Consider the following 25,936-nt stretch of genomic DNA (forward strand, 5'->3'; position numbering starts at 1 on the left):
CCACATACGTCCATTCCGGTGACTTGTACTTCTGGTTTGGTTTCTTTATCCTCTTCGCTCCTTTCAAGTGTGCCTGATCAGTGTCTTCTGATTTTTTTGACTAGACACTTAATTCACTTGTTCCGCATTAGAAGATTTTATTCTCGTTAGTCAGTATCTCAATCTTTTAAGTTTGTTTGGCTAAATTTGTTCCTTTCCCTTCCCGCTCCATTTTCCAAGCTCTTTTCCTCAAAGTTCTTCCTCCTTTGCTTTCTTCTTCACTCTCTTCAGATTCAGTATCAATCTGGTTTTTACTTTCTTTGAATTTTGTTCTCAGGACATCAGGTTCACTATTTGCATATATCCCTCCTCGTGTTTCTTCCACACAATCTTCCTGCTGGCTAATTGTCCCTTTTTCTACCTGGGTGTGTGTCGTCCCTACACCTCCACGGGGTCTTCCGCAATAATCTTACCCTCACTCTCTGTATCAAATTCCTCACCTTCTAGTTCTATGATTTCAGGCAGAATTTCTCTGGTGCTTGTACTTGGTGCTTCTTTATCAAAGATTTCTTGTTCAGTTTCTCCTTTATTTTCATTTATCCTTTCTCGTATTCCCACTTGTTCTGTCTCTGATTCGAAGCTAGTATCGGAAATTTCCAGTCGTCTCCTTAGTGGTATAATCTCCTGCTCCACAACTTGGCTCAAATCTGCTTCTCCTGTTCTTGGGGTTTGTTTTGCTCTCGTTTCTTCTGATTCCGACTCAGAACTGGTATCAGACTCTTCCAAATACTCTTCTTCAGGTCGATTTATAGGACCAGGGACTCAAAGAGTGTGACTGGCATGAATCCAATTCTTTACCTTGGCACATTTTACAGCAGTCGTTGTGGTCATAATCACTTGACGTGGTTTCCCCCAGCGTGGAACCAGACAATTTCTCCCTCTGTGTATTTTGATGCGTACCCAGTCTCCAGGACTCAAGTCATGAGCTGGCTTCTATTCAAGGGTGGTTGCATCCGGTCCAATGTGATGAAACACAGAATGAACGGTATCAGCCAACCCCTTGCAATAATCCAAAACGAAGTCATCAGATATAGGCAGCAGTTTGTTGACAGGAATGAAAACATGTCTCATTGCTCTACCCATAATAATTTCATGGGGGCTCAGACCAGTGCTCCTATCAGGAATTGACGTAATAGTCATCAGCACAAGAGGCAAGACATCTGGCCATTTGAGACCGATGTCCAAACACATTTTCCCCAATCGGTTCTTTATGGTGGCATTCATTTGTTCCACTACTCCAGAAGCCTCTGGTCGATAGGCACAATGTAGTTTCTGTTGTACATTCAATGCTTCACAAATCAATTTTATAATCTCATTTTGGAAATGCTTTCCTCTATCTGATTCAATCGTTACTTGGAAACCAAACCTAGGAATGAACTCTCTCAATAGATGTCTATGTCTATGTACTGTTTCTTGTAGAGCACATATATCACCAAAAGGTCTCATAGCACTTTACCAGGACTCAGAAACAGACAGGGAAAGCTGAGGAAGAAAGGATTAGAATAGCCAAGTTTTTAGGGACTTACGGAACTTTATATACTCGGCCTCTGTACGTAGGTGTATGGGCAGTGAGTTCCAGAGGGTGGGAGCAAGGTTTGAGAAAGCTTTGTTTCCGTACTTAACTGTTCGGACCTTCGGGATTATTAATAAGGATTTATTTGCAGAACGAAGTGACCTAGAGGGCTGATAGCTTTTTATTTTTGTTGCCAGATAGTGAGGGCCTTTTCCATTAAGGGTTTTATGAATGAGACAACAAATTTTGAAGTCAATTTGCTTTTTAATGGGCAGCCCGTGGAGCAACCTCAAACTCGGAGCAGAGGGAGAACGGTCTGGAAGATTTAAAACCAGTCTAGCTACTGTGTTTTGCAGAACCTGGAGCTTATGAAGGAGTTCAAAGTTAATGTAAGCCAGCAGAGCATTTCAATAGTCCAGACGACTGACAATCAGACCCTGTACCAGTCGCAGACGAGACGACAAAGGAACCCATTTAAAAATTTTACGGAGAGAATTCATTATCCCGTAGCAGGTATGTGTTGTATGGCTGACATGGTCATGCATAGAGAGTGAGTTGTCCAACATTAGCCCGAGATTACGGACTATTTCTTTTGGAATAGAGCAAGTACCAAAGGTAGGGGGCCAACAGTCAGTTGTCCACATCATCTGTGCATTGCCAAAGAGTACAATTTCTGTTTTATTGGCGTTTAGCTGGAGGTTGTTAGAAGACATCCAGTTGTTTATGTCCAGCATGCATTGCCCGAACCTATGTTTGGTACTAGCGACATCCGGACCGAGATTAATTACTATCTGTGTATCGTCGGCATACGACAATGTGTTGAAGCTGTGATTTTTAATAATTCTGGCCAGGGGAGATACATACAAATTAAAGAGTGTTGGACTCGGGATAGATCCCTGCAGGACACCTTTATTTGTTGTAGTCACTTTATTCGATATAAAAACAATATCATAAAAGTATAATACAGTACATATGAAACAGTTTAAAACCCACTACAACAATGACTTTGATCTATATACAATTAAAAAGAGTAAAAAAGCATATCTATATACATCCAGAATTTACACACACCCCCGTTACATGATTTAATAAACAGTAGTATTCGTACAGGGTCAAGGGGATAGATGGTTAGCTTATAATTGGTACATCTTTAAGGAGCTTTCGTCTTATCCTCCATGCCCAGCCCAGATATTTAGCAGTCCCACAAATAACACTGGGGACTGATGTTTCGTAGGTCAGGATTCGCAACGCCACCGTAGAAGACCTAGTGCCTAGGTTGTTACAAACCGGTTTCAGCCATCTTAATCTTGGTTGCCTGTATGCCTGGCAGGCAAACATAAAATGGCCAATGGTCTCTATGGGGGAGGCACAGCCTGGGCAACCTTTTGGGCTCGCGATTGCCTTACTCCAGCTAGATTGGAACTCGTGAAGTGGAAGGGTACCATATCTCATTTTAAGATATAGTGACCTGTCTCCAGGAGATTCAATCAAATCCATAAAGGATTCCATACTGGGGGCAGGTTTCACATCCAAAAAGTTCACAGTTAGAACGCCCCTCTGGTTTTTTAGGATGTCAATCGTGACCCATTCCCAATAGATCTTTTTTATCGTTGATTTGGGAGGAGGAAGCTGACTCACCCAAGCCTCTTCCAGGCCTATCTTCTGCAACTGTTTTTTCAGATTTGATACCCAGGGGATCTTGTGATCTGCTCCAAGTTTTAATAACTCGTCCAGAGCAGAAACGTAATGATGAAGTTCGGGGGACCTTCTGAGCCTTGTCCAATATAGTATAGGGCGTAGCCTAGCCACATTGCTGATGTTATGTCTACCGAGATCGCTGCGGAGCAGAACTAGCGGGGTAGACAGAGGAAGCGAGACTAAGTCTTAAAGAACTTATTCTCAGATTTAAGCAAGTCTGTTAGGTTTTCAAAACCCCACAGTTCCGCCCCGTAGAGGGCCGCTGACATGGCCTTCCCCTTGTAGACCTTGACTGCCGCAGCTATTGGCCTACTATATGAGAGCCTCTGATGTTTCACTATTGCCCCTGAGACTCTTTTATGGAAAAGGAGCATTTTCGACAAATGGGGGGCCCATTTGAGCTTGTTGTTGACCCTCACTCCAAGATAATCAAAAGCCTCCACTAGCTCCAGTGTGGTGTCATTTAGCTTGATGTTATTCCTAAAGTTTTGTGAGGGTGATAGCGTCATCAGCTTGGTTTTTGTTGTATTTATTTTCAAGCCCCTGATGTCGTAAAACTGGGAGAAACGGGACAACAATCTTTGTAAGCCCATAGGGCTTTTTGATATCAACAAAGTGGCATCAGCGAAGAGCAGGGTGGGTGTTTTTTCCCCACACAGGGTTGGGGCATCGGCCATGTCATCTCTCAAATGGTCTGCCACCCCATTTATAAGAAGAGAGAACAGGGTCGGGGCTAGAACGCAACCCTGGCGCACCCCTTTCTCGACAGCTATCCTCTCTGTGAGCTGGCCCTGGTGTCCCCACCTCACTTTGGCAAAATTGCCTTCATGAAGGCATCTGAGGAGGCCCAGGATTAGGGGAGGGATGCCCAGATCGCACAGTACCTGCCACAGCTGTGATCGTGGGACCAGGTCGAAGGCTGTTTTTAAATCAATAAACGCCAAATACAGGCTGCCTTTTTCAATAGTGACAGATTTCCAGTATATAGTACAGAATCTGTAGACCTGGTCAATAGTACCAACTCCTTCCCTAAATCCTGCTTGATAGTGACTCAGAATGCCCTCCTCATCTATCCAGGCCTTAATCCTGGGCAGGAGGACTCTGCCAACCACTTTTTGTATTACATCAATTAGACTAATCGGTCTGTAGTTGGCAGGGTCCTCCCTGTCCCCTTTCTTATAGATAGCCACCACCTCCGCCCCCTTCCACAAGTCCGGAACTGGGTATCCTGAAGCTAGGTTGTTTAAAATCCGAATGATGAATTCTGCCCAAAGGTCTTTTTCATGGAGCAAAAGGTCTCCAGGGAGTCCGTCGGGTCCAGCTGCTTTTCCCGGAGCGATCATATTGATCGCAGAGAGGACCTCTGTTAGCCCAAACTGGGCCTCTATCTCCGAGGGTACCAAATACTCTAATACCGGGGTCTGCTCCTCTAGTGCCACTCTTTCCCTAAGTGAATAAAGTTCAGAGAAGTGTAGATGCCATTGGCTCCCCGTAATGTGATTCGGGATTGGATCGGCCCCTCCCCTGGCGCTGTTGTTGATAAGACTCCAGAAAGGAGTTGAGTCTTTCAATAGGGCTGCGGCCTTTAAATCCTGCCAGTGGGTTTCGTCCCACAAATGCTTCTCCTTCCTTATGGCTTTATAATAAGTTTTCCGGGCATTGACTATGGATGACTGTTCCTTAGATTTTATAGCACGAGAAAGGATCTGTCTCTTTTCCCTACAGTCCTGTGAGAACCAAGGGTTTGCTGGCTTTGGGGGGGGGGGGGCGCTTTTGATCCCCCTTTTCATGCAACTCAAAAAAGTTCCCCACCCCTGCCACAGTCTGTTGGTAAACTTCTAAGAAGTCATTGGGAGAGAGAGCCTGTGACGGACAGCCCGTGGGCATTTCCAAAGCTACAGTGCCTTCTTCTGCTAGCCTTTTAATTTTACTCAGATCCATCTCTTGCTTAACTACCCTTGGCCACTTAAGGCGCCTATTACAGTTTGTCGGGACAACCTCTCTTGCCCCAGGCCTCTGTTTGTTTGAGGGCTCAATGGAAGTGGTGACAGACTCGCGCCTGATTTGCATGGACAGCGGGCTGTGGTCGCTCTCGCACCGATAGACCACTTCCATATCAATAAGATCTGGCCAGAGCTCGGTGCCCAGCAAGATGTAATCGATGCGCGAGGATGCACCAGTTCTCGTGAAAGTAGGGGCTCCCAGGTCATCTGAGCGGGTTCGACCATTTGTAGCCCTCAGGTTAAACTCCAGAGTTAAAGCGTTAAGTTGCAGGGCTCTCTTGGACCATTTCTTTATTGGCGGGAGAGAGAGTTGGGGTATGCCCTGCTTAGAGTCAACATCTCCAATACCCAGGATGTCATCGCTGCTCAGGGGCTCAAAAGTACAGTTGAAATCCCCGGCAACGATGACATCCGCCTTGGTGATAATTGCTGTGAGTTCAGACTCAAGAGCTGATACAGTGGAGCCTGCTTGTGCACCAGGAGTCCCTCTAGCATAGATGTTAAATATTTCGAGGGGGGGTTGTTGGTCGACCCCATTGATAGATATATGCAAGAGATCGGAAGATGTAGTTACATGACTCCTGACTGCCCAGTTCAAGCTGATATTGACCCAAATTAAAAGCCCCCCGAGGGTCGTCCGCGTGTGGACCTGATTGCGGGGACAAAGAGGGTAATGAACCCTGATCTATGCAGGGGGACCAGGCTCCAAGTTTCCTGAAAGAGGATGACATCGAACTGATCAATGAAATCACTCCAGACAGGATCTATAAGGTTCCTCTTTAACCCCACAACATTCCATGATAAAAAATTAATGACTCCCGTGGGGATGGGCATTAAGGAAATCCCCACGTCCTCTACCATGGTATCTTGAGACCCCTCGTCAGCTACCATAGTATCAAGAGTTTCACCCAAACCATTAGGAGACAAGTGGGAAGCAAGAGTGGTGTTCAGGACTGGCCCCTCGTTAGAATACAGTGTAGGTGAGTGTGGGGGGAATCTTGTGTGTAAATTGGATAGTCAGTCCACCTGTCTTAGACCAGAGTCCTCGCCCTCCCTCGGATGGGTCCAAACGGGAGACCTGCGAATCTGAATTGAGGAATGAGCGGGAGGGGATGACCTGTACACGAGCAATATTAAGTTTTCTGCTAATGTAGGGTCCCCAAAGACAATCTCTACACAATCAGTAGAAGCGTCTGCCGGAGATAACCTGCTTACCCTTGTGATGTCCTCTCTAATAATCGATCTGCACCCTCTGACATGTCTAAGCCAATGTATAGCTTTATTGTGTAATGAGTCACTGTTTTCAGTAACGCACCGTGATGGCAGTTTCGGTACATGGGTCATGAAAACAGAGGACTTAGCCTGCACAGGATGGGGAAGAGGCGAATAGGCTGGCGTATGGAGTGATAGATTATTATTACCCCGTCTAAGAGGTAAAAGAGAACTAGAGGGGCGCCTAGTGAGAAAGTTTACATTTGGTGCGTTTGCTGGCTCAGAGCATCTTGTCATATCTGCATATGACTTAGTAAGGCCATTTGTTCTGATATTATTATCCTCATTGTAAGCCCCCACATGTGCAGAATCAACATTTATTTTCGGGGGAATATGCTTGGGCAGAGCAAACTTCTTCCTAGGAGGGGCAACCCCGGAAGATGATAGCAGAGCGGGGGGAGTCGGGGAAGAAACTTGGCTTACTACAAGGCTCTCCACCCTCTTGTTAAGATCCACCACCAACTCCTCTAATCAATTAATTCTATCTTGAAGCGCCGCCAAGGTATCAACATCGTACCTGGTAGAAGACGCAGAATCCACAGTAGGCTTTGCTGCAAAAGTAGTGGGGTAAGATAGGTCAGGATCGAGGGGGGCGAACCTATTAGAACACAAAATACGTTGAGGGGCAGAATCAGGAATATCTGGATCTACTTCTATGACACTCATAGTGCCCGTAGTCTGTACAGGGATGGCTTGGGGGTCAGGGATTGTTATGATAGGGGCAGGAATTATACTTTGTTGTTTAGACTGACGCTGGCTGTGGAACATAGATGGAATTGTATTATTAAGAATCGGGCGGTTTTAACTGTCTGACCACCCGCCTGTCCACCAGCCAAAGAATCCTCACAGTCATTAACAATCTCCTCAATTCTGGTGAGAACACAGTTCATGGCAGCATGAGTATTTTTCTTAGATTTTTTTCCCTTTTTACTACTGCCCATGAGACCTCCCTCAGCAGCTTTCCTTTTACCCATAATAAGAGCCCAATACCGAGAGGAATGGACACAAACTGAAAGGCAATACACAAAACGTTTGCAGGACACCTGCTTGTGGATGGATAAATAGCAAAATCACGGGCCCCCAAGGAGGGATGGAAAAATCCTTTGGACGGGACACAGTACCTTGGCTTCTTAGCTGGTTTGTAATCGTCAGTGACCTCGTGTTAGGGGGGTGGCTCGGCCCGGCCTCCTCTGGCCCCTGATGGCCACAGATGGCCCACCCTTTGCCCTTTAAAAAGCCTCCAGGTGCGGGTGGTGGGCGGGAGCTTCCGGCCTCTGGAGCAAGTGTGCCTGGGAGTTGTAGTCTCCCTCCAGACCACGGCCGCAAGGATGACAAGCGTGGCGGCGGGAGGGAGACACGAGCAAGACCAGGCTGCAAAGATGAAAGTTTAGTGCTGGGAGGCTGAGGGTCCGCACACGGGGCTCCACGCTGCTACGCTGTTTGAAATTGATTGTCCCCCGCTCTGCCGAGGGTGAGGTGGTTTAAAAAGCCTCCAGGTGCGGGTGGTGGGCAGGAGCTTCCGGCCCCTGGAGCAAGTGTGCCTGGGAGTTGTAGTCTCCCTCCAGACCGCGGCCGCGAGGATGACAAGCGCGGCGGCGGGAGGGAGACACGAGCAAGACCAGGCTGCAAAGATGAAAGTTTGGTGCTGGGAGGCTGAGGGTCCGCACATAGGGCTCCACTCTGCTACGCTGTTTGAAATTGATTGTCACACCTTTATTTATACGTTGGCTCGTAGAGGTAAAAGCTCCAATTTGGACACGGGAGGTACGGTCACTCAAATAACTCCTGAACCAGGCCAATGCGGGGCCCTTGACACCAGCTTCTCTCAGACGATCCAAGATAATAGCATGGGAAATGGTGTTGAAGGCCACCAACAGGTCTAACAAAACAAGGATGGCCGACCTCCTATTGTCCAAAGAGAGTCTGATGCTGTCAACCACTTCAAGTAGGGCTGTTTCAGTACTGTGGAACGCACGGAATCCTGACTGAGATGAATCTAGCACTTTAATTTTCTCTAGGTATTTAATTAACTGAGCGTTTATGAACGTCTCTTGAATGTTACCGAACAGAGGGAGAAGGGATATAGGCCAGTAATTGTTAAGTTGTTCAAGATCCGATTTTGCTTTCTTTAGGATAGGGCTAACTATGGCCTCCTTCCATCTTAAGGGTACCTGTGATTGTAATAAAGAAAGATTGAAAAGCCTCGTTAGACATGGAGAGATGGCTGTACTCATTTTTTGTAAAATCTGAAAGGATACTATATCAGAGAGGGAACCTGATTTTACCTTTTTAAGTGCCAGAGTAACTTCTTCTAAGGACAGTTCTGAAATGTTTTTTAGAGTAGGAGCCATTACAGAGCATCCTGTTTCCATGTTCTGGCTTTGTAGTTGAACAGATTCTTGTGGAAAGTGACTATATATTCTGTAGTTTTTTTCTACAAAGAAAGTAGACAGCGAATCCACCCACTCCTGGAAAGCAACCAATGGGGGCTGTATAGAAGCAGGATGTGTGAAATTGTTTAGAATCTTAAATAATTCAGTTTTTTCTGATATTATATGGGCTAGATACTGTCTATGTAATAATTTGTAATCATTATGGTCCATTAAACTATTTGAGTGTCGCCATTTACGTTCGGCCCTTCTAACTGCCAGCTTGTCAGTTTTTAAAGCTGGGGTAAACCAAGGTGAGGATTTGTGAAGCCCTCTTATTTTTTTCTTGGGAGCAAATGTATCCAAGGCATGGCAGATCGCGACTTCTAACTGAGTGGCAGCATCGTTAGGAGAGTTAGTGTTTGACATCAATAGGGAGATAAAATAAGCCGAAAAGGATGCCGGGTAAATATTTTTCCATGGTCTATACCATGTTTGATCTGTTGTCGAGTTTGTATGGCAAGAAGTTGTAGTTAGGATGTTGAATTTAAGAAGGTAATGGTCGGTCCACAAAGCAGGCACGGGTGGATCGGTCGTTATATTGTAGGAATTTGTATATAATACGTCTAGTGTGTTGCAGGGATTCTGCTTTTGCACAGAACTATGCGCAGGAGACCAGGACCTCAGAGAATTACCAGAAAACTCCCCTCAGAACCCAGAACCCCTTATCCGACTAGCTTAGTATCCCATTCGTTAGCCTAGATCTAGCTAGGCGGTCCCAATGTATAGACAAACCAGAACAAGCGACTTAGATATTTCTCAGGAGTGGTGGGAATCCGAAATACCTGTTCGTATCTATTTGTTAGTCCACAACATAATAATACAGACATGGTAAAGTTTAAAGAGTTTATTTTATAAACCTCGCGTCCTAAGATGCAGTACTTTGGCTAACACTAGCAGACTAACAGTACAGATCAGAACCATAAGCATTATTACAATACCATACAAAATGAAATGAGCAATCATACTAATAATGACAGTGGTATACAGCCACACTCCTTTCACTGAATCTAATACATTATTATTATTAGACTATTAGAAGGTCTCTTAGGCTAACAGGGGGGACCCCATACCGTATAGATCAGCTCAGTAGAATCACATCAAAGGATCAGCTCTCTCATGCATCAGCTCTTCTGTTCGAATGAATGTAAAACCAAACTGTTCTGCAATATTAAAGACGCTTGTCCTTCAGATATTGGCAGCTGTATGTATGATATGTCTAAAAAGTGGTACAATCAATCTAAACACAACACTCTGTACTTTCTAGTGACCCAGACTCGTTCTTTGCATGATGTACAGACCAAGGGCACATTTCACGGTTAATAATGTTAAACAACAGTTTGTTATCCTGTAAGGCAAAGTCGAGTCAGCATTTCTAAAATGAATAACACATAACAACAGTGTCGTGTGCAGTGCAGCAGAAATGACAAGCCTGCTTGCTAACAATGATCTTGTTTATGCTAACTTAGTGTTGTAAATAGGGCGTGGCTTAATCCATCCTACAGTGTATGAACAGCTATATGTGTAGGACCTTTCACCAATTGTGAGAGTCCACGGGTGCAAAGACTAGAAATGAGATCATTTGAATGTGAATCGACAGAAAGATCAATATGATGATTAAAATCACCCAGTAAAAGAAAGTTGTCGCTGGTTAACACATGGGGAGCAATTGTCTCCATGAGGCGACTGGAAAATTGCCATTTGCTGCCAGGAGGGTGGTAAAGTATGGCACCTTTCCAGGATTCCTTCATTGAAATATTAATTTTAAAAATGCTGATTTCTACCCAGTCCGTGCTGAGGGAATCAATGATAGTAATTTTACTATTCGTTCTAAAAGCAATAGCTAGTCCGCCGCCTCTCTTGTCCTTTCTATCCACCCTAATCAGTTAATAATCCGATGGGAAAGCTAGAGAAATGTCTACCGTTGAGCACTCTTGGAGCCAGATTTCTGTTACAAAGAAAACATCTGGCTTCTCAAAATCAAGCAGGGATCATACTTCTAGAGTATGTTTGGAGATAGATCAGGCGTTACAGTATAACCCGGTTAAATTATTGGTTTTAAATTTAGGGTCAATGGAAACTAGGTTTTTTTAATTGGGCAAAGCAGAAGATATATTAACGTGAGGAAGTTTAGTGTTATAATCATAGGTAGACAGATTTTTCAGGGAATGGAGCTGCTTACTTCGTTATCTTATAGTGTCCATTGATATGATGCTTCCCAAGAGTGCACAGATAACAGGGATATACTGGAAAATATAACGGACAGCGTGACCGGCGGCAGGTGGTGTCCAGGCGCGGACAGGCTTGCCTTTGGCGCGCCTTCGGCGTGCTGCTGCGCGCATCCGCTGCGCGCATCCGCTGCGCGCATCCGCTGCGCGTCCAGACTGCGCGCCTGTTTTTAAACTCGAAGTGGACGGGAGAAGATCGGTAGCAACTAGACTGTCGACCTCCAATACGACCGGAAGAGCCCACCTCTCAATTGGCACACGCCGTGGCGGAACGGGGACCGTACAGTTCGCAAAGACACAGTTCCACAAGCGGCGATATTAAAATATAATAGGTGCGCAAATAAAGGCTAAATACAAAATAATGTATATACAGTCTAAAAATGGTGCAAGAGAGATCTGTCTTTTCCTGTGCGTTTTGGCAGCAGCGTGATGAAACTGCTCGCCTGGTTTTAAACTGGAAGGGGGCGGGAGAAGATCGGTAGCAACTAGACTGCCGAACTCCAATACGACCGGAAGAGTATCTCGTCCCTCCGCTCGATTGGCACACGCCGTTGCGGAACGGGGACCATACAGTTTGCAAAGACACAGTTCCACAAGCAGCAATATTAAAATATTAAAATATAACAGGTGCACAAATAAAGGCTAAATTCAAACAAATGTATATACAGAATATATATATATACAGAAGTTTCGCTACAGTAACTCCATCACTCCTTCTAGTCAGGTAAGCCTCTACCCAACGTGAAAACAGGCAGACAACCACCAGTACATATCTCAGCCGGTTACATGGGGGCATCTCAATGAAATCGATTTGCATTCTAGTGAAAGGACCTCCCTCCCATCCTATGGTTCCCAAACTCACCACTGTTTTTTCTTCCTGGATTATATTGCTGGCATATAAAGCATCTCTGACAAAGGCTTTCAGCTATAAGCCGGAACTATGCATTATACCAGGTCTGTTTGAAAAGTCTGATCATGGCATCCCTGCATACGTGAGCTTGCCCATGGTACATCCGTGCCATAGTAGAGATCATGCTATCTGGCATTACTGGTCTTCCATCATGATAAACCCAAACTCTGTCTGCCTCGCGTGGTGCACATCCTGATTTTATCCACTGTTTCTTTTCCTCTTCTCCTGCCTCTTCCTGTAACTGCCTCACCTCATCCCATGTACTCACAGTGTTAGTAAAAAGCAAGGGACACAAGTCCAATTCCTTCTCCCTGTTACGAAGGAATTTTGATTTCACGCACAATATTGTGCTATGTCATTTGCAAACTCGTTGCCAGCTGTGTAGTCAGCCCCCTTTGAATGAGCCGCACATTTTACAACTGCGACCTGCTTAGGCAGCTGTATCACCTCAAGTAACTTTCCAACCATTTCGGCATTCCTGATTGGAGTTCCACTTGACGTCAAGAAACCTCTTAGGGACCAAATCTGCCCAAAGTCATGCACCTCTCCAAACCCATACTGATTATCAGTAACCACAGTGACTCGCAGATTCTTTTCCAACTTGCATGCTCTAATCATTGCAAACAACTCAGCAACTTGAGCGAACCTTACTCCTTTCAGACAAGATGCTTCTAACACGGCCGACACAGTACATACAGCATATGCAGCACTTAAAATCCCTTCTTCAGTTTTCAGACATGACCCATCCACAAACATCACACAGTCACTTTCTTTCAGAGGCACATCTTTTATGTCCGGACGCAGCTTGGTGCAAAAATCAAGCACTTCCAAACAGTCATGATCCACATCATCCTTCACTTCCACATTCACAGCATCAGGTAGTAATGTCGATGGATTTACATTAAGGCATCTTACGAGGCTCACATTTGTAGCACCTAGAATGACTTTTTCATATTTTGTTAGATGACTATGCGTCATAAATTGGGCCCTGCTCCTTGTCAGAAGGATTGCAACATCATGAGGCACATCACTCTCACAGGATATTCCATCACAATTCCTTCACTCTGTTCCAAACTCTTAGAGGTAGCAGCCACAGATTTCAAACAACCAGGCAAAGCTACGGCTATGGGATCTAGTACAGCCGAAAAGTATGAAATTGGTCGTCTTAGTCTTCCATGCCTTTGTACTAACACAGAGAGTGCACATCCATCTCTCTCACTGCAATAGAGCTTGAATTCCTTTTCGTAATCAGACATTCCAAGAGCTGGTGCTTCACACAAACTGTCTCTCAGTTGTCTAAAAGCCTTCATATCCTCTTTATTCAGTTCAAGGTGATCTCTTACATCACATAAGGCGTACCAATGGTTTCGCAATCAGCGAAAAGTTGCTGATCCTCTGGCGACAATATCCCACCATTCGAAGAAACATCCTAACTTCTCTCTGGGTCATTGGTGCTCTCATTCCTTTTATTATTCTGATCCTGTCCTCTGTCACTTTTCTCAGACCCTCTTCGATCTTATGACCTAAGTATTGTACTTCTTTCTGACAAAACTGTAACTTCGATGGGGATACGTTGAGTCCCCCATCCGCCAAATGATTCAATAGTGCAACTGTGTCCACTACACTTGCCTCTCGTGCCTTCGACGCCACCAATAGGTCATCGATGTATTTCACGAGCACTGAACTTTCAGGCATTTTTAAATCTTCCACGGACTTCTTTAGAATCTGATTAAATATTGATGGACTTTCTGTATACCCCTGTGGGATACAGCACCATGCCAAAATACGCTCACCGAACCGGAACGCAAAAATTTGTTGGCTGTCAGGGTGCAATGGGATGGAAAAGAAAGCATGACACAAGTCGATGACTGTGTTTCATTCTGCATCATTGGGAATCTGATATAGAATTACCGAATGGTTTGATACAATCGGACAGCATGGAACAACGATTTTATTTACTTTTCTCACATACTGCACTATCCTAAAAGACCCAATCGGTTTCTTCAAACCCATGATCAGAGAATTGCATGGACTACTCATTATTTCTCTCAAAAGTCCTTGCTCAATCGTTCTGTCAATTACAGGCATTACTCCTGCAATTATTTCTGGCATCAGTTTATACTGAGGAATATTCAGGTAATTTACTCCCTCTTTTATATTAATTTTTACAGGATCTACTCCCTTCATCAATCCAATGTCTTCTCCTGTAAAATCCCATACTTCGGGTTTCACTGTTTTCTTCAATTCTTGAGGCAATCCTTCCGGATCAAATACTAAAAATGCCTCAGTGGTTTCAGATTCTAGGTTTGCCATTTTCATTCTATACAGTACGTATTCATCAGGTGTTTCAAAAGCTATGCCATCTTTCATAATCCAAAGTTAACTAAAATGAAATAAAAAGAACAGTTCAACTAGCCGCTCATCCTCTCTTGGTGCCAAAAGAACCTTAATCATTACTCTATCTCCACCCCTACCCAAACTAAACTCTGCTGCAAACCATTGTTTAGTGATAATATGGGTTGGTTTAGTTAACCCCTGATGAAGGATCATAAAGATTCGAAATGCATTGGGAAAATACATTATAAGCCCACTTTTAAAACATGTTTGACCTCACTGTAAAAGCCTGGATTGGCAACGGTCGGCACTTGAAAATGTTGAATAAATTATTACAGCACAAACATGTTGTCTCCGTGGTGGTGAAGTAAAGAGGAAGTCATATGATATAAGGCTTTGGATTATGACAGAGGAATTGATAAAAATTATGTAATTCTAAAGGAAGTGTTTCAGGAATGATTTCCGTTTTCGCAGTGCGACAGCTGGGTGCAGAAGAATAGTGCCCTTTGGGAGAGTTGCTTTAATGTAAAGCTGTGATTTGAGGCGTTTTCACGGCTCCTGTTTGCACGCATTTCATCAATTGAGTTGAAAAACAAGTCTAACGCATAAAGGGAAGAAGTGCATTCGCTCAACAATGATTTATCTACCTTTAACTTCGCCTCATCTAAGGGTTGTGGTTCTGTATCTTTTTTATGTAAACGTCTTAACCAATCACTTAATTCTTTGGAAGTGAGACCTACAGGGGTTGTCTCACTTCTTATTTTATCCGTATTTCTCTCTGGGGTTTCTATTGCTAATTCTGTTGTCATAAGTGTCTTATTTGCTGGACTTTGATTTACCGTCAAATTTGTAAGAGTACTTAAACCTGATGTTCCTGCCACATTTTTCCATGCATTCCCTCCAGATCCACTTCTTTCTGTCTCAATTTGTCTACCGCAATTGTAGGGAACTGTTAAACAATGCTCACTATCTTTCTGTTTATCAAAGAGAGCCATCACTGGCCCTATATTTACAGGTACGGTTAATGCTTCCATATTTTTAGTTAATTCTCTAATTTTCTCAGTTAATTCCAAAGTAGTTCTAGCTAGCTCAACTGAATTTTCATTTCCTGTCCTAATGGGTTGTGGCATTTCAAAATCTTTAAAGGGATTATTTTCCCAAATTAGGTGGTGCCTGCTCAAGATTTTTATTTATCATGGTCTCTTTTACCGGCGCACTCGGCGTCAGCAACGTAGAATTCGGTTGATACGGGGGAGGATTTTTATAAAACATGTCCTCCTGCACTTCATCCTCCGATTCACTCACACCATATCTATAACCTACCCTGTATTATTTCTCTTTTCTGTACACTTTCTGGCACTTGTCTCTTCAATATTTCTCAGAGGAAACATACCGTCAGTCATATTCGCATTCCGCCATCTTCTCATTCTGTCATCATGACTTTCCTGCCCACAATGTCTACCAAACATGTAATTCTTCAACTACGATGCCGTTCCCTTTCATACATCTCTTCTACCCACTCCGTCAAAGCCTTCTAACCTCATCATTCTTTCTCTCAAATTTATCAATACAGCCAAACTAAATGAACCACTTTATGGAAATGCTAGCACTTTTTAATCTTCCCAAACCATGATTTTTTCTCTTTCTCATGTAGATCGTAGTACATCATTTTTATTTTTTGAAAGTTCTGAATCCCTAAGCTTTTGCAAGTCACTTCCTTTATGGCTGTCCTGTATTCTGTCCAATCTCAGTGCGACTCACACTAACGCACCAAATCCTTGGCGTCTATGTCACTCCTGAAGTTTTCCAATTCCAGCACGACTCACACTAACGCACCAATCTTGGACGTCTATGTCACACCGGCAATTCTCCACTCCTAGCGCGGCTCACACTAACGCACCAATCAGTGAAAGCTTTGTCTCTCTACAGCTGGCCAATCCCAGCGTGGTCTTTCTGATGTCAGCTTTTCTCGCTACTCCTGCTTCCCCTTCTTTACAAATTTTTATCAGCAAACTTTTCTTACAATCCTTTTAATCAAACATCTGTTAGTAGCAACATAAAAACACCACCATTGCGTTTCGCTAAACTAGAGAGATAGCTTAGTCCATTTACACAAGAATTCAGTATTTCCCGTAGGCAGCGCTTACCTCTCTACCCTACCACAGAATTATTCTGCTTCGCCGATAAAGTAGCACTTCCCTCTACCTTACCCTTCTAACAAGCAAAAAAGCTAACTGTTTCTCTGGGGATAAAACACATGTGGACACTACACTGCTCCTGAGAATTAAGGCCAGAGTTTCACAAGAGAACCTGTTGCTATTTCACTCACGCACATTCACACAACGATGTTACCAACTTGAAACCAGACAATACACTGTGTGACTTCGCTTGCCACACATTTCCCCCGTATACATACAGGGCAACCAGACAATGCACTGTGCGACTTCACTTGCCACACATTTCCCCGTCTACATACAGGGCAACCAACTTCCTACGTCCCGGAAGTCTTTAAACCAATTGACAACATAAAATGCAACACAACTCAACATAAAGTGTTAAAACATAAATCAATAATCACCAAACCAATGCAATAAAACCATTACCAATCACCAAACTAGCCAAAAATAACCATAACTCTGCTACCAGAAAACTGCTCAAGCGGAAAAGGCAAATTTACATATTCTCCCTATGTCACAGACTCGTTATCACACTAACTCACTCATACATTCATTCATTGGTGGGGCCCATAACACCAACACTCATACGTCTCCCTCAACTCTGTGCACAGGAGAAAAAGCGCTGGACATGTGGGGGTACCTTGCTACCTATCGGGAGTAATTCCTTTACATTATATAAATTATATACATCAGTACCTATAGAATCCTGACCTTAACATCAAGGTACTCCACCACTTGGTCGACGGACCAATTAGTTGGACTGGTTGATGGTGATTTTAGAACCAGCTAAAACACAATTAAAGTCTCGGAAACCTTTGATTAATCATCAGTACCTAATTAAAGAACCACAATCTCAATTCTTATTAATCCAAAGTTTGTTTATCTAATTTAGTTCGCTCGGCATTAGCATTTAAGATCTACAGGTTATCATATAATTTGTTTTATTTCAAGAAGACATCAATCTTTAGAGTATCCGCATAGGTTTCACATAGCGTTATATTTACCAAGTCTCCAAAGAGGATTATTCAAGTCTCTGCGACAATCTCCAAGATAACTGTTCAGTCCGCGGCAATAATCAAACCCCTTCAGATGAAATCGCTCTCTTCATCTCCGAAGAAACCTAAGTAAACCATGGAAATCTCCATCAGTTCAACGCAGGCCTGATGTCAAAAATGATCATCCCAACGAACCCACCCCTCTAACAGATCAATGTTTTTTTTTAACCTTTTTCCTTCTTACTCTAGGTCAATGCGCAACAATTTTAGGGGTAGAAAGTGTTCTGATTGGTTAATCCAAAGCAATTTGTAATTTCCTTGAGTGTTCCCAGGTTCGCTTGTTTCCCACTGGACCGTCACCTGACATGGCCTATTCAATTTGGGTATCTTTTTGGTACTTTCACAGGCAAAAGTTCCGAAGTAACAACTGCCAAACGGTGGATGGTGTGAACTATGAGGGGACAATGACGGACCTGTATGAGGAAGTTGCTTGTACAGGTCCGTCATTGTCCCCTCATAGTTCACACCATCCACCGTTTGGCAGTCCTCCATGTCCTTATCCTTGACAAGGAACACTCTGGTTCCTTTTTTAAGGTCACTCGGAGATCTCTAGAGCCATCCGATTCTGAGCAGTAGGCATCGCGCTCACATGACGGCGGCATCCTCGGAACTCCAAGTTAAGTTCTGCAGCCTAGTAGGCCCGAATGCCAACTTAAGCAAAAACAAACAAAACAGTAATTAAAATATAGAAATGAAGATTCTAATGTTTAAACCCACACTAATCTCAATGTATATTAGTATTTCCTTATAGCAACATTTAAAGCAATAATACTCACCATTCTGCATCACTGGAAGCACAAACCATCCCACAAGCAACATAAATCATGCCATTCTCTATTTTATCACATTCTAAAGTTAATTTGCGTATCACCATTAATAAGTTTAATTGTTTTGCCATGCAATTAGCAATTTAGTCCCACGTGTATCTGTGTTTATCAAGGTGCAAAGGTTGATTAATCATTCCACTCCACACTAGTTAGTGCGAGCCAAGTACTTCCCGCGTCCATCCATCGGACCAACACTTGGACATCCGTCCTCAGTTTGCCACACTGAAAGCACTCTGCTTGAAGTGTAATGCAGTGCTATGCTACGGAGAGCAGTCTATTGACTTAATTTGCAGGATGCAAGGAAATCATTAGTGTTAGTTTTTTTGTTGTTTTTTTTACCCTGAAGTTCATTGTTTTGTTCCTCCAGTTCTGTTTTTTCCTTTTTTTTTTCAAGAAAAACCAAAAAATTGTTCAAAAAACCACAAAAAAAAAAAGAGAAGTTCTTGTAAGAACTAACTTTCCTGGATTAAAAAAAGAGCTATATTTGTTTGTAGGTGTGTGAAAGTTTAGATGAATGTATGTGTAGTATGTGATTGACTGAATGAATGTATTAATAACGTATGGTGAATGAATAAGTGAAGAACTATGTGGAAGTGCTGCAGCATCACACAGTAACCTCTTTAACTGCAGTGTGCTGTAGTACTTCCGAAGCACAGGGATGCAACATATGTACATAAATTTGTTGCAAATCTATGCTTCTCTCTGCACAGCTGCTTAAATTGCAGCCATGTAGTGACACAGGCACCCTTGCAACATATTGCAAAGATATCTGTGTCATGTGTTGTTTGTTTTTGTGCAGAAAGACACACGTTCTGCACAAAAACAATCAATAAACACATTTTTCTCCTTCAATGTATGCTGAACATTTTAGCATGCATTGAAGATTTAAAAATGAGGAGAAAAGAAAACAATTCTCCTTGTTCTACTTACGTACACCAATTAGAGAATGGTGCAGCATTCACACACATATCGAGATTTATGATTTCTGATAAATCTGGAGATGTGTCTTGTTCTATGAGTATTCAGTGCAATCATACACAGCAACACTTATAGAACAACCTTTCAACGCAAAGTGGTGCGTATGATGAGGTTGTGTTTACATGGAATAGAAAAAATACACAGAGCGCATTTTCCTCTCTTTGTAAATATGAAAGAGTATCTTGCGCAATAACTATGTTAAAAAAACTGACATATTTCTGTTTTAAAATTGCTTCCGAATAATTTAAGGTAAGCACAGAGTTTGTCTGCAAAGATGCTCAAAGAAGAATGATTGAAATGATTGCGGTCCTTCGATAGGTACAATGGGAAATATTATGAACCACTCAAATCTGTTTTTTTGCAGGTCACATAATATCCGGTAACAGAGAGATTTTAAAACTACATCAGTATAAACAGAGTGTTTTTAAAAAAGTTTTTAAATCTTTGCAGGTTCTTGCATATCTGCCCATTCTGCATATTTATATTTACTTAAACTTACCTTCACAGTAATAGAAATTAAAAATGGTATACATTTTTTTTTGCAATAAAAATTGATGTAAACCGCTTATTTTGGAATTAGGATCTGTAAAGAAAAGAAAAGATAGTTATAACATGTAATAATACATTTTTTACAACACAGTATAATTTCAACAAAATATTTTGTTTGCCTTTTTTGCTGTTCTCAGAAAATATTGAATTTCACTAGAAATAGTGATTTCAATCGTACTTATCACTTAACAGCGGGCAAAAAATAAAACAATCAAAAAGATTGTTTAAAAAAAACCAACATGCTCTTCTCAGTAAAATACCACAAGATACAAATCACACATATATAAAATGCTTATGACTAACAACATTTTTATAAGTTTAACTTACAAAAACTGTAAATGTTTTTGCTTAAAAATATTCACCGAGTCAATGAGCACAAAAAAGTCCATAATTCAAACATATACCTTTCCTTGAGGCCAAATGGTATTTTTGCACTCCTTTTTATGTAAATTGTACAATGATAGTCCTATTAAATGATAATATTAAATTTCTCAGAGAGTGAATTATCTTCCTAAAACATTGACTTTAAAAATATTTGGTAGGAATTTAGTTATTCCCTAGGCAAACGTTGTTTGAAAACCAACTGGGAATCATTACAAAGTGTCCAGCCTTTGTCACATTTTAGATAGGCAGTGTAATGTCCAGATGTGGTGGAAGGACCATCATGGAAAATTATTGCAATTGCTACAAAAGTCCTTCCTCATATTGATACTTGTGTTGCTACAAATTGCTTTATTAAAGTATCCAATTTTCTTCCATCAGCTGTACAACGTTGCATCATTAAAATTATGTATTGTCCATATTTTCCTAAAAATAATGTGGATAACATTTCTGATTTACATTGGCTACACTCCATGTTTTGATTTGCACCTTTAACTAATTTATTGAAAGAAACTGATTTACAGTCTGGTAATGTTAAATACAGAAATCTTTCAGTATCTACATTAGTGGAACATGTATACATGCAATTTTCACAATGATGTTCCCATTTGTAAGAAAGGCAAAAATATTTTCTATTTCTACACCTTCATTTTCAAAAATGGTAATCATATACATTAAAAATTTCTGAGCATCTTGTTGGATATTTTGTGTAAATTGTGTAGAACCAGAACACACATCCAAAAGATTACGAACATCTGAAACAGATTGTATTTTACTTGTATCTGTTGTCAATTTTTCTAAAACAGAATGCAACAGAGAACAAAATCTTTGTTGCTGATTCTGCATAATTTGTTCTTGCAAACCTTCAAGACAAAAAAAAAACATTGACCACTACATTAGCATAGCAGGTGACACCTGAACTATTTTCAAGCTGATAACCAACAACCTCTTCAACAGTGTCCAATTTCTTTTTACTTGCAATCACAACATTATCTTGTTCTATTCCCTTCTCAACACGTTCAGAACAGATACTCTCAAACCTTCTTTTTCGACCAACCACACGCTTTTCAAATACAGGATATTGACCTACATTTGGAGCATACACCCTTCTTAACCTATTATACTCTTTTACACAGTTTGCATCTGCAGTAACCTTTGTCTCATCAAAATCAAACAAAAACAAACCAGATAATGTTCTGACTCGCGACAAAGCAACATATGCCATACCCTCTTTAAATACAGTAGATCCAATGTTCACCAATGCACTGTCTGCACTTAATCCTTGAGATTTATGAATAGTCACTGCAGATGCCAGAGAAAATGGAAATTGTTTCCTACGGACATGTACATCTTTAACAAGCAAAAAACGAACTGAACAATGACCAATTTCTTTAACTTCTTCAATCTGATCCAATTTAATTTTTTAAAATGTAATTCCTTCTTTTTTCTGATAATTAACAAAATCTACCACTTTACCCATTGCACCATTAATTAACCCTTTTTCTACATCCAAATTTCGCCTTAAAATTACCCGACAGTTTATACACACATACAGTGTTTTTTTCGAAACCAGCTGTTTTAGATATTTTTTTTTCTAAAGAATCCAGTTTTGTTTTCAACTTTCCCATCAAAATAATAGTGATTCCTTCATGCTCTCTTTTATCGATGGCTGCCATTTTAATAATTTCTTCATTTTCCAGTTTCAATAGTTCTTCGTTGAATATGGAACACTCTTGCAGTGTTGGCATTAAACAGATCACTGATTTATTTCCAGCAATTTTCATGTACACTTTTGCAGGAACTACATTTTCATTTGGAAAGACATTGCAGAGTAATCGACTTTCCAATGCTTGTTTGCCATGTTTTGTAAGAATTCCAATTCTAATATCTTGAAGAATACTTCCATATTCAGCATCATTTGCCTGTCGCATATTTGTTGTCAGTTCTTTGTATTCAAAATGAGTCCAAATGTTCACATTACCAACACTACCAAGAGACTTTCTGGTATCTTCATGTGCAAGTGTTTTAAATACCGGTTGTCCTTTTACCGGAGTGAGTTGCAATAGATCTCCAAAAACTAAGACGTGTTTTCCTCCAAATAACACGTCATACTCTGTTTTAAGAATTTGTTGCATTCTTAAATGCACAAAGGAAAGCATCAAGTTTGAGACCATGCTCACCTAATCAATAATGAGAAGTTTCATTTCCTTCAAGACTCTTGAAACTTCACAACAAGCTTCCCCAGATAGCTTGTGGTATTCCAATTTGTTCTCATGCTCTACTGGTAGCATTAGTAAATGATGTAAAGTAATTCCTTTAATGTTATGTGCTGCCAACCCAGTTGGAGCAGTGACAAAACAAGACAAATACGACTCAGTTGTTTTCTGCAGATAACTTGTAATTACTGTAATTAAGAAAAGTTTTCCTGTTCCAGCTTGACCACTCACATACATTCAGATAGGTTGAAATGATGTACATGAGCGCCCTTTCTTTATATGAAGTAATCCATGGTCAATCTGCTCTTTCACTTGTTGATATATTTGTTTCTGTTCAACATTTAGTTGTTCTTTCAAGTTTCCTAACTGTATTACATCTTCTTGAGCTTGATAAATTGCTGTTTCCACCTCATTCATGGCAGTTGCTGCTTCATTTTCAACAATTGGTTGTCCTAGTGGATCTTGACTCAGTGCAGCAGAACTTTAACTGTATTGAGAACTGTCTCTAGCAATCTCAGCTGCAATTGTAGCTTCTTGATCAATTTCATCATTCAACATTTTCACTTAATTTGCAAAAGCACTGCATTGTATGCTATCTTAACAAGCATTAAATGAATCTTCATAGCTCTGAAAATCTCCAAGTAATTCCAGTTCTGAACGCCATGGTTTAAACATTTGCAAAAGGGCTAAATAGTAAAATTCCCTTTTATCAGCAGTGTCGCAACTCAGTTTCCTGTGATTAATTAAATTTCCTTTCCTCTGTTTCACCAGACATCCTTCAGAACCAATAACTGCATATTTTCCATCACTGATGTTCTCTGTAGTATTCCGTTTAAAAGTGTAGTTTTGCAGCACTTCATAGAGACACATGCTCTCAAGATGATGACTTCTGTTCGGGTAATATGTGTCCAACATATTCGTTTTCAAAATATGTGTACTTTCTGGTTCTTTTTCTGATAAATATTCAATTTCTTGAACAGATTTCAGTACCTGATTTCGCATTCCTGCAAGACCTAGACTCACCCAAATGATTCTTCTACTTTTAGAATATAGACTTGCAGATGATAACCGATCTGAACAATCATAAGCTCCAATTTCACAATGCGATAACATCTTCAAACTGAAACTGTATAATTTTTTGCTTAGAGTCTTCTCGTGAGAAATCTATTCCCACATTTCTTTCAATTCCGTCTTTTCTGATTTAGTAATGTAGGACGTTACATACTGAGCGACAGCAATGGAATTGTCCGCAACATACTGAATATCCATGTTAGCATTCCACATGGATAAAATAACTGGATTGTAGTCATTTATGTATTTTGATTTTTCACTTCTTTTTAAGTTGTAGGCATTTTTCGGAGACTTTCTTGTGATGGTATGTCGCATAGCTGACATAAAACTGTTCACTCTTCCTTTGGATAATACAGGACGTGGAAATCCAAAACGACATTTGGTATAGAACTTATCCTTTGACTTGTACTTTAGTCGACAGTATTTTCCACATCGATGGCTTTGGAATCGTAAGACTTGTTGTTTTAAGTTTTTATGTTCTTTACTATTGGGTACAGCACATGTGGCATAATCTTCAATGAAAGACAAAACAGTTTAATCTGAATCTGTTCCAAATTTGGGGGCGTCCTTGATCCATAACAACATATGTATATGAGGCGCACCTCTTGCTTGATACCCCTTTCTCCAAAAGAAATACACAACTTCTCCAAGAGGAGGATTCTTTTTATTGCAGATGAAAGACATCATAGCTTCAAATCTATGATTGAAATATCTGCATACATTAACAGGATCCAATGAGCACAATTCTCCAGGTGTCTTGTATTCAATATTTTTTATATTGCAATTTGTCTCTCGAAGAAATTCAGGTAAATCATCCCAAGCATACTCAGCACAGCTTAGTGTAACAAACCATGTAGGAGTTCCCAAATTACGTAGCATACATTTGAGTTCTCCTTGACGATGGTACCAATATTCATTAGTCCCTCGCTGACATGCCATCAGATTAATCAACTGAGATTCTAAATGATCATCTCTCTGATGCACTTTATCCATAAAATCCTTTGCAGTTACATTTTGCAGATGCATTCCAGTTTTTAAAATGTGATTTACTGCATATGATAGTCCAGACAGGTCACTTTCAAACAGAAGATGTTACATATAAGGGATACATTGTCGAAATCTTGGATCTTCTGCATATAATCTTGTTGTCCGATATTCAGATGCAGGAATCTGCACAGGACGGTCATCATGTCGTCCACCTTTTCCTGTTGGAAACAACTGCGTAAAACAACAAGCTTCTAAACTCTCTTCCCATACACTCATGGGACTTCCTGTTGCTTTTTTCATTTGGAACAACTCAATCGTATTCCCAATCACCTCTTTGGAATGAAGTGGATGTACACTGTAATGTTCATAGATTTCTTCACATGTCCACTTTTTCTATTTGTCCACTTAATTTTTCAGTATCTTCTGCTAAATCTATTTCTTCTTCTCCTACAAACACATTTGTATAGTACTCATTATTTTTTAACAGATACAATGATGCCTTTTGCACTTTTCTAACATCCACTAACTCTTGCCAGATTTTCTTATTCTTAGTAGGAACACCATTAACTAGAATGACTAGTGGCTCATTTTCTGCATGGTCTACACCAATAATTTCAATATTTTCCTTAAGTCTAATGTTAAATACACAACTCTTCCTTTCAATCCTCTTTGCAACTCTGATGGAGGTAATTTACCTGTTTTAGGCTGCATACGAACAATAGCCTGAAACGGGTGAACACAGTGAATGAGAATAGACTCATACGTATTTAAATCTGTCAGCTCCGGAGGAATAGCAACCAACTCTAGATTGTTATGAACAGCTCTAGCAGGCATTTTATTCTCATCTAATTTATTATAACAATATTTGCAAATACGCTGCTCAGATCCCAAATCAAAACAATCCTCTACCAGCAAATAAGTTGCAAATTCCATCCACTTATCATTATCTTCTATTTTACTTTTTAAATACAGATTGACACCCCTAGTCTGATTTTTATAGTGAGTTCGCCAACAACAAATGCAAGAAACATTTGGTCTTTCACCTGAAATAAACTTAAACTTTGTGATTTCATCCTCAAAGCTTTTTGTAATCACAGGTTCTACATTGTCTTCAACATTTTTTTCTACTAATGCCACAGTTTCTCCACTCTCTTGCTGAGGACCAAAGTAACAAAACTCAATATCCTCACAAACCTTCTTCACATCTGATACTGAGCCAAGTAAAAGAGCACTGTTCAACTCATTTAACTTTAGTGCTGGACTTTTCGC

The sequence above is a fragment of the Triturus cristatus genome, chromosome 2_2 (assembly GCF_964204655.1).
Source record: "Triturus cristatus chromosome 2_2, aTriCri1.1, whole genome shotgun sequence".
NCBI lineage: Eukaryota > Metazoa > Chordata > Amphibia > Caudata > Salamandridae > Triturus > Triturus cristatus.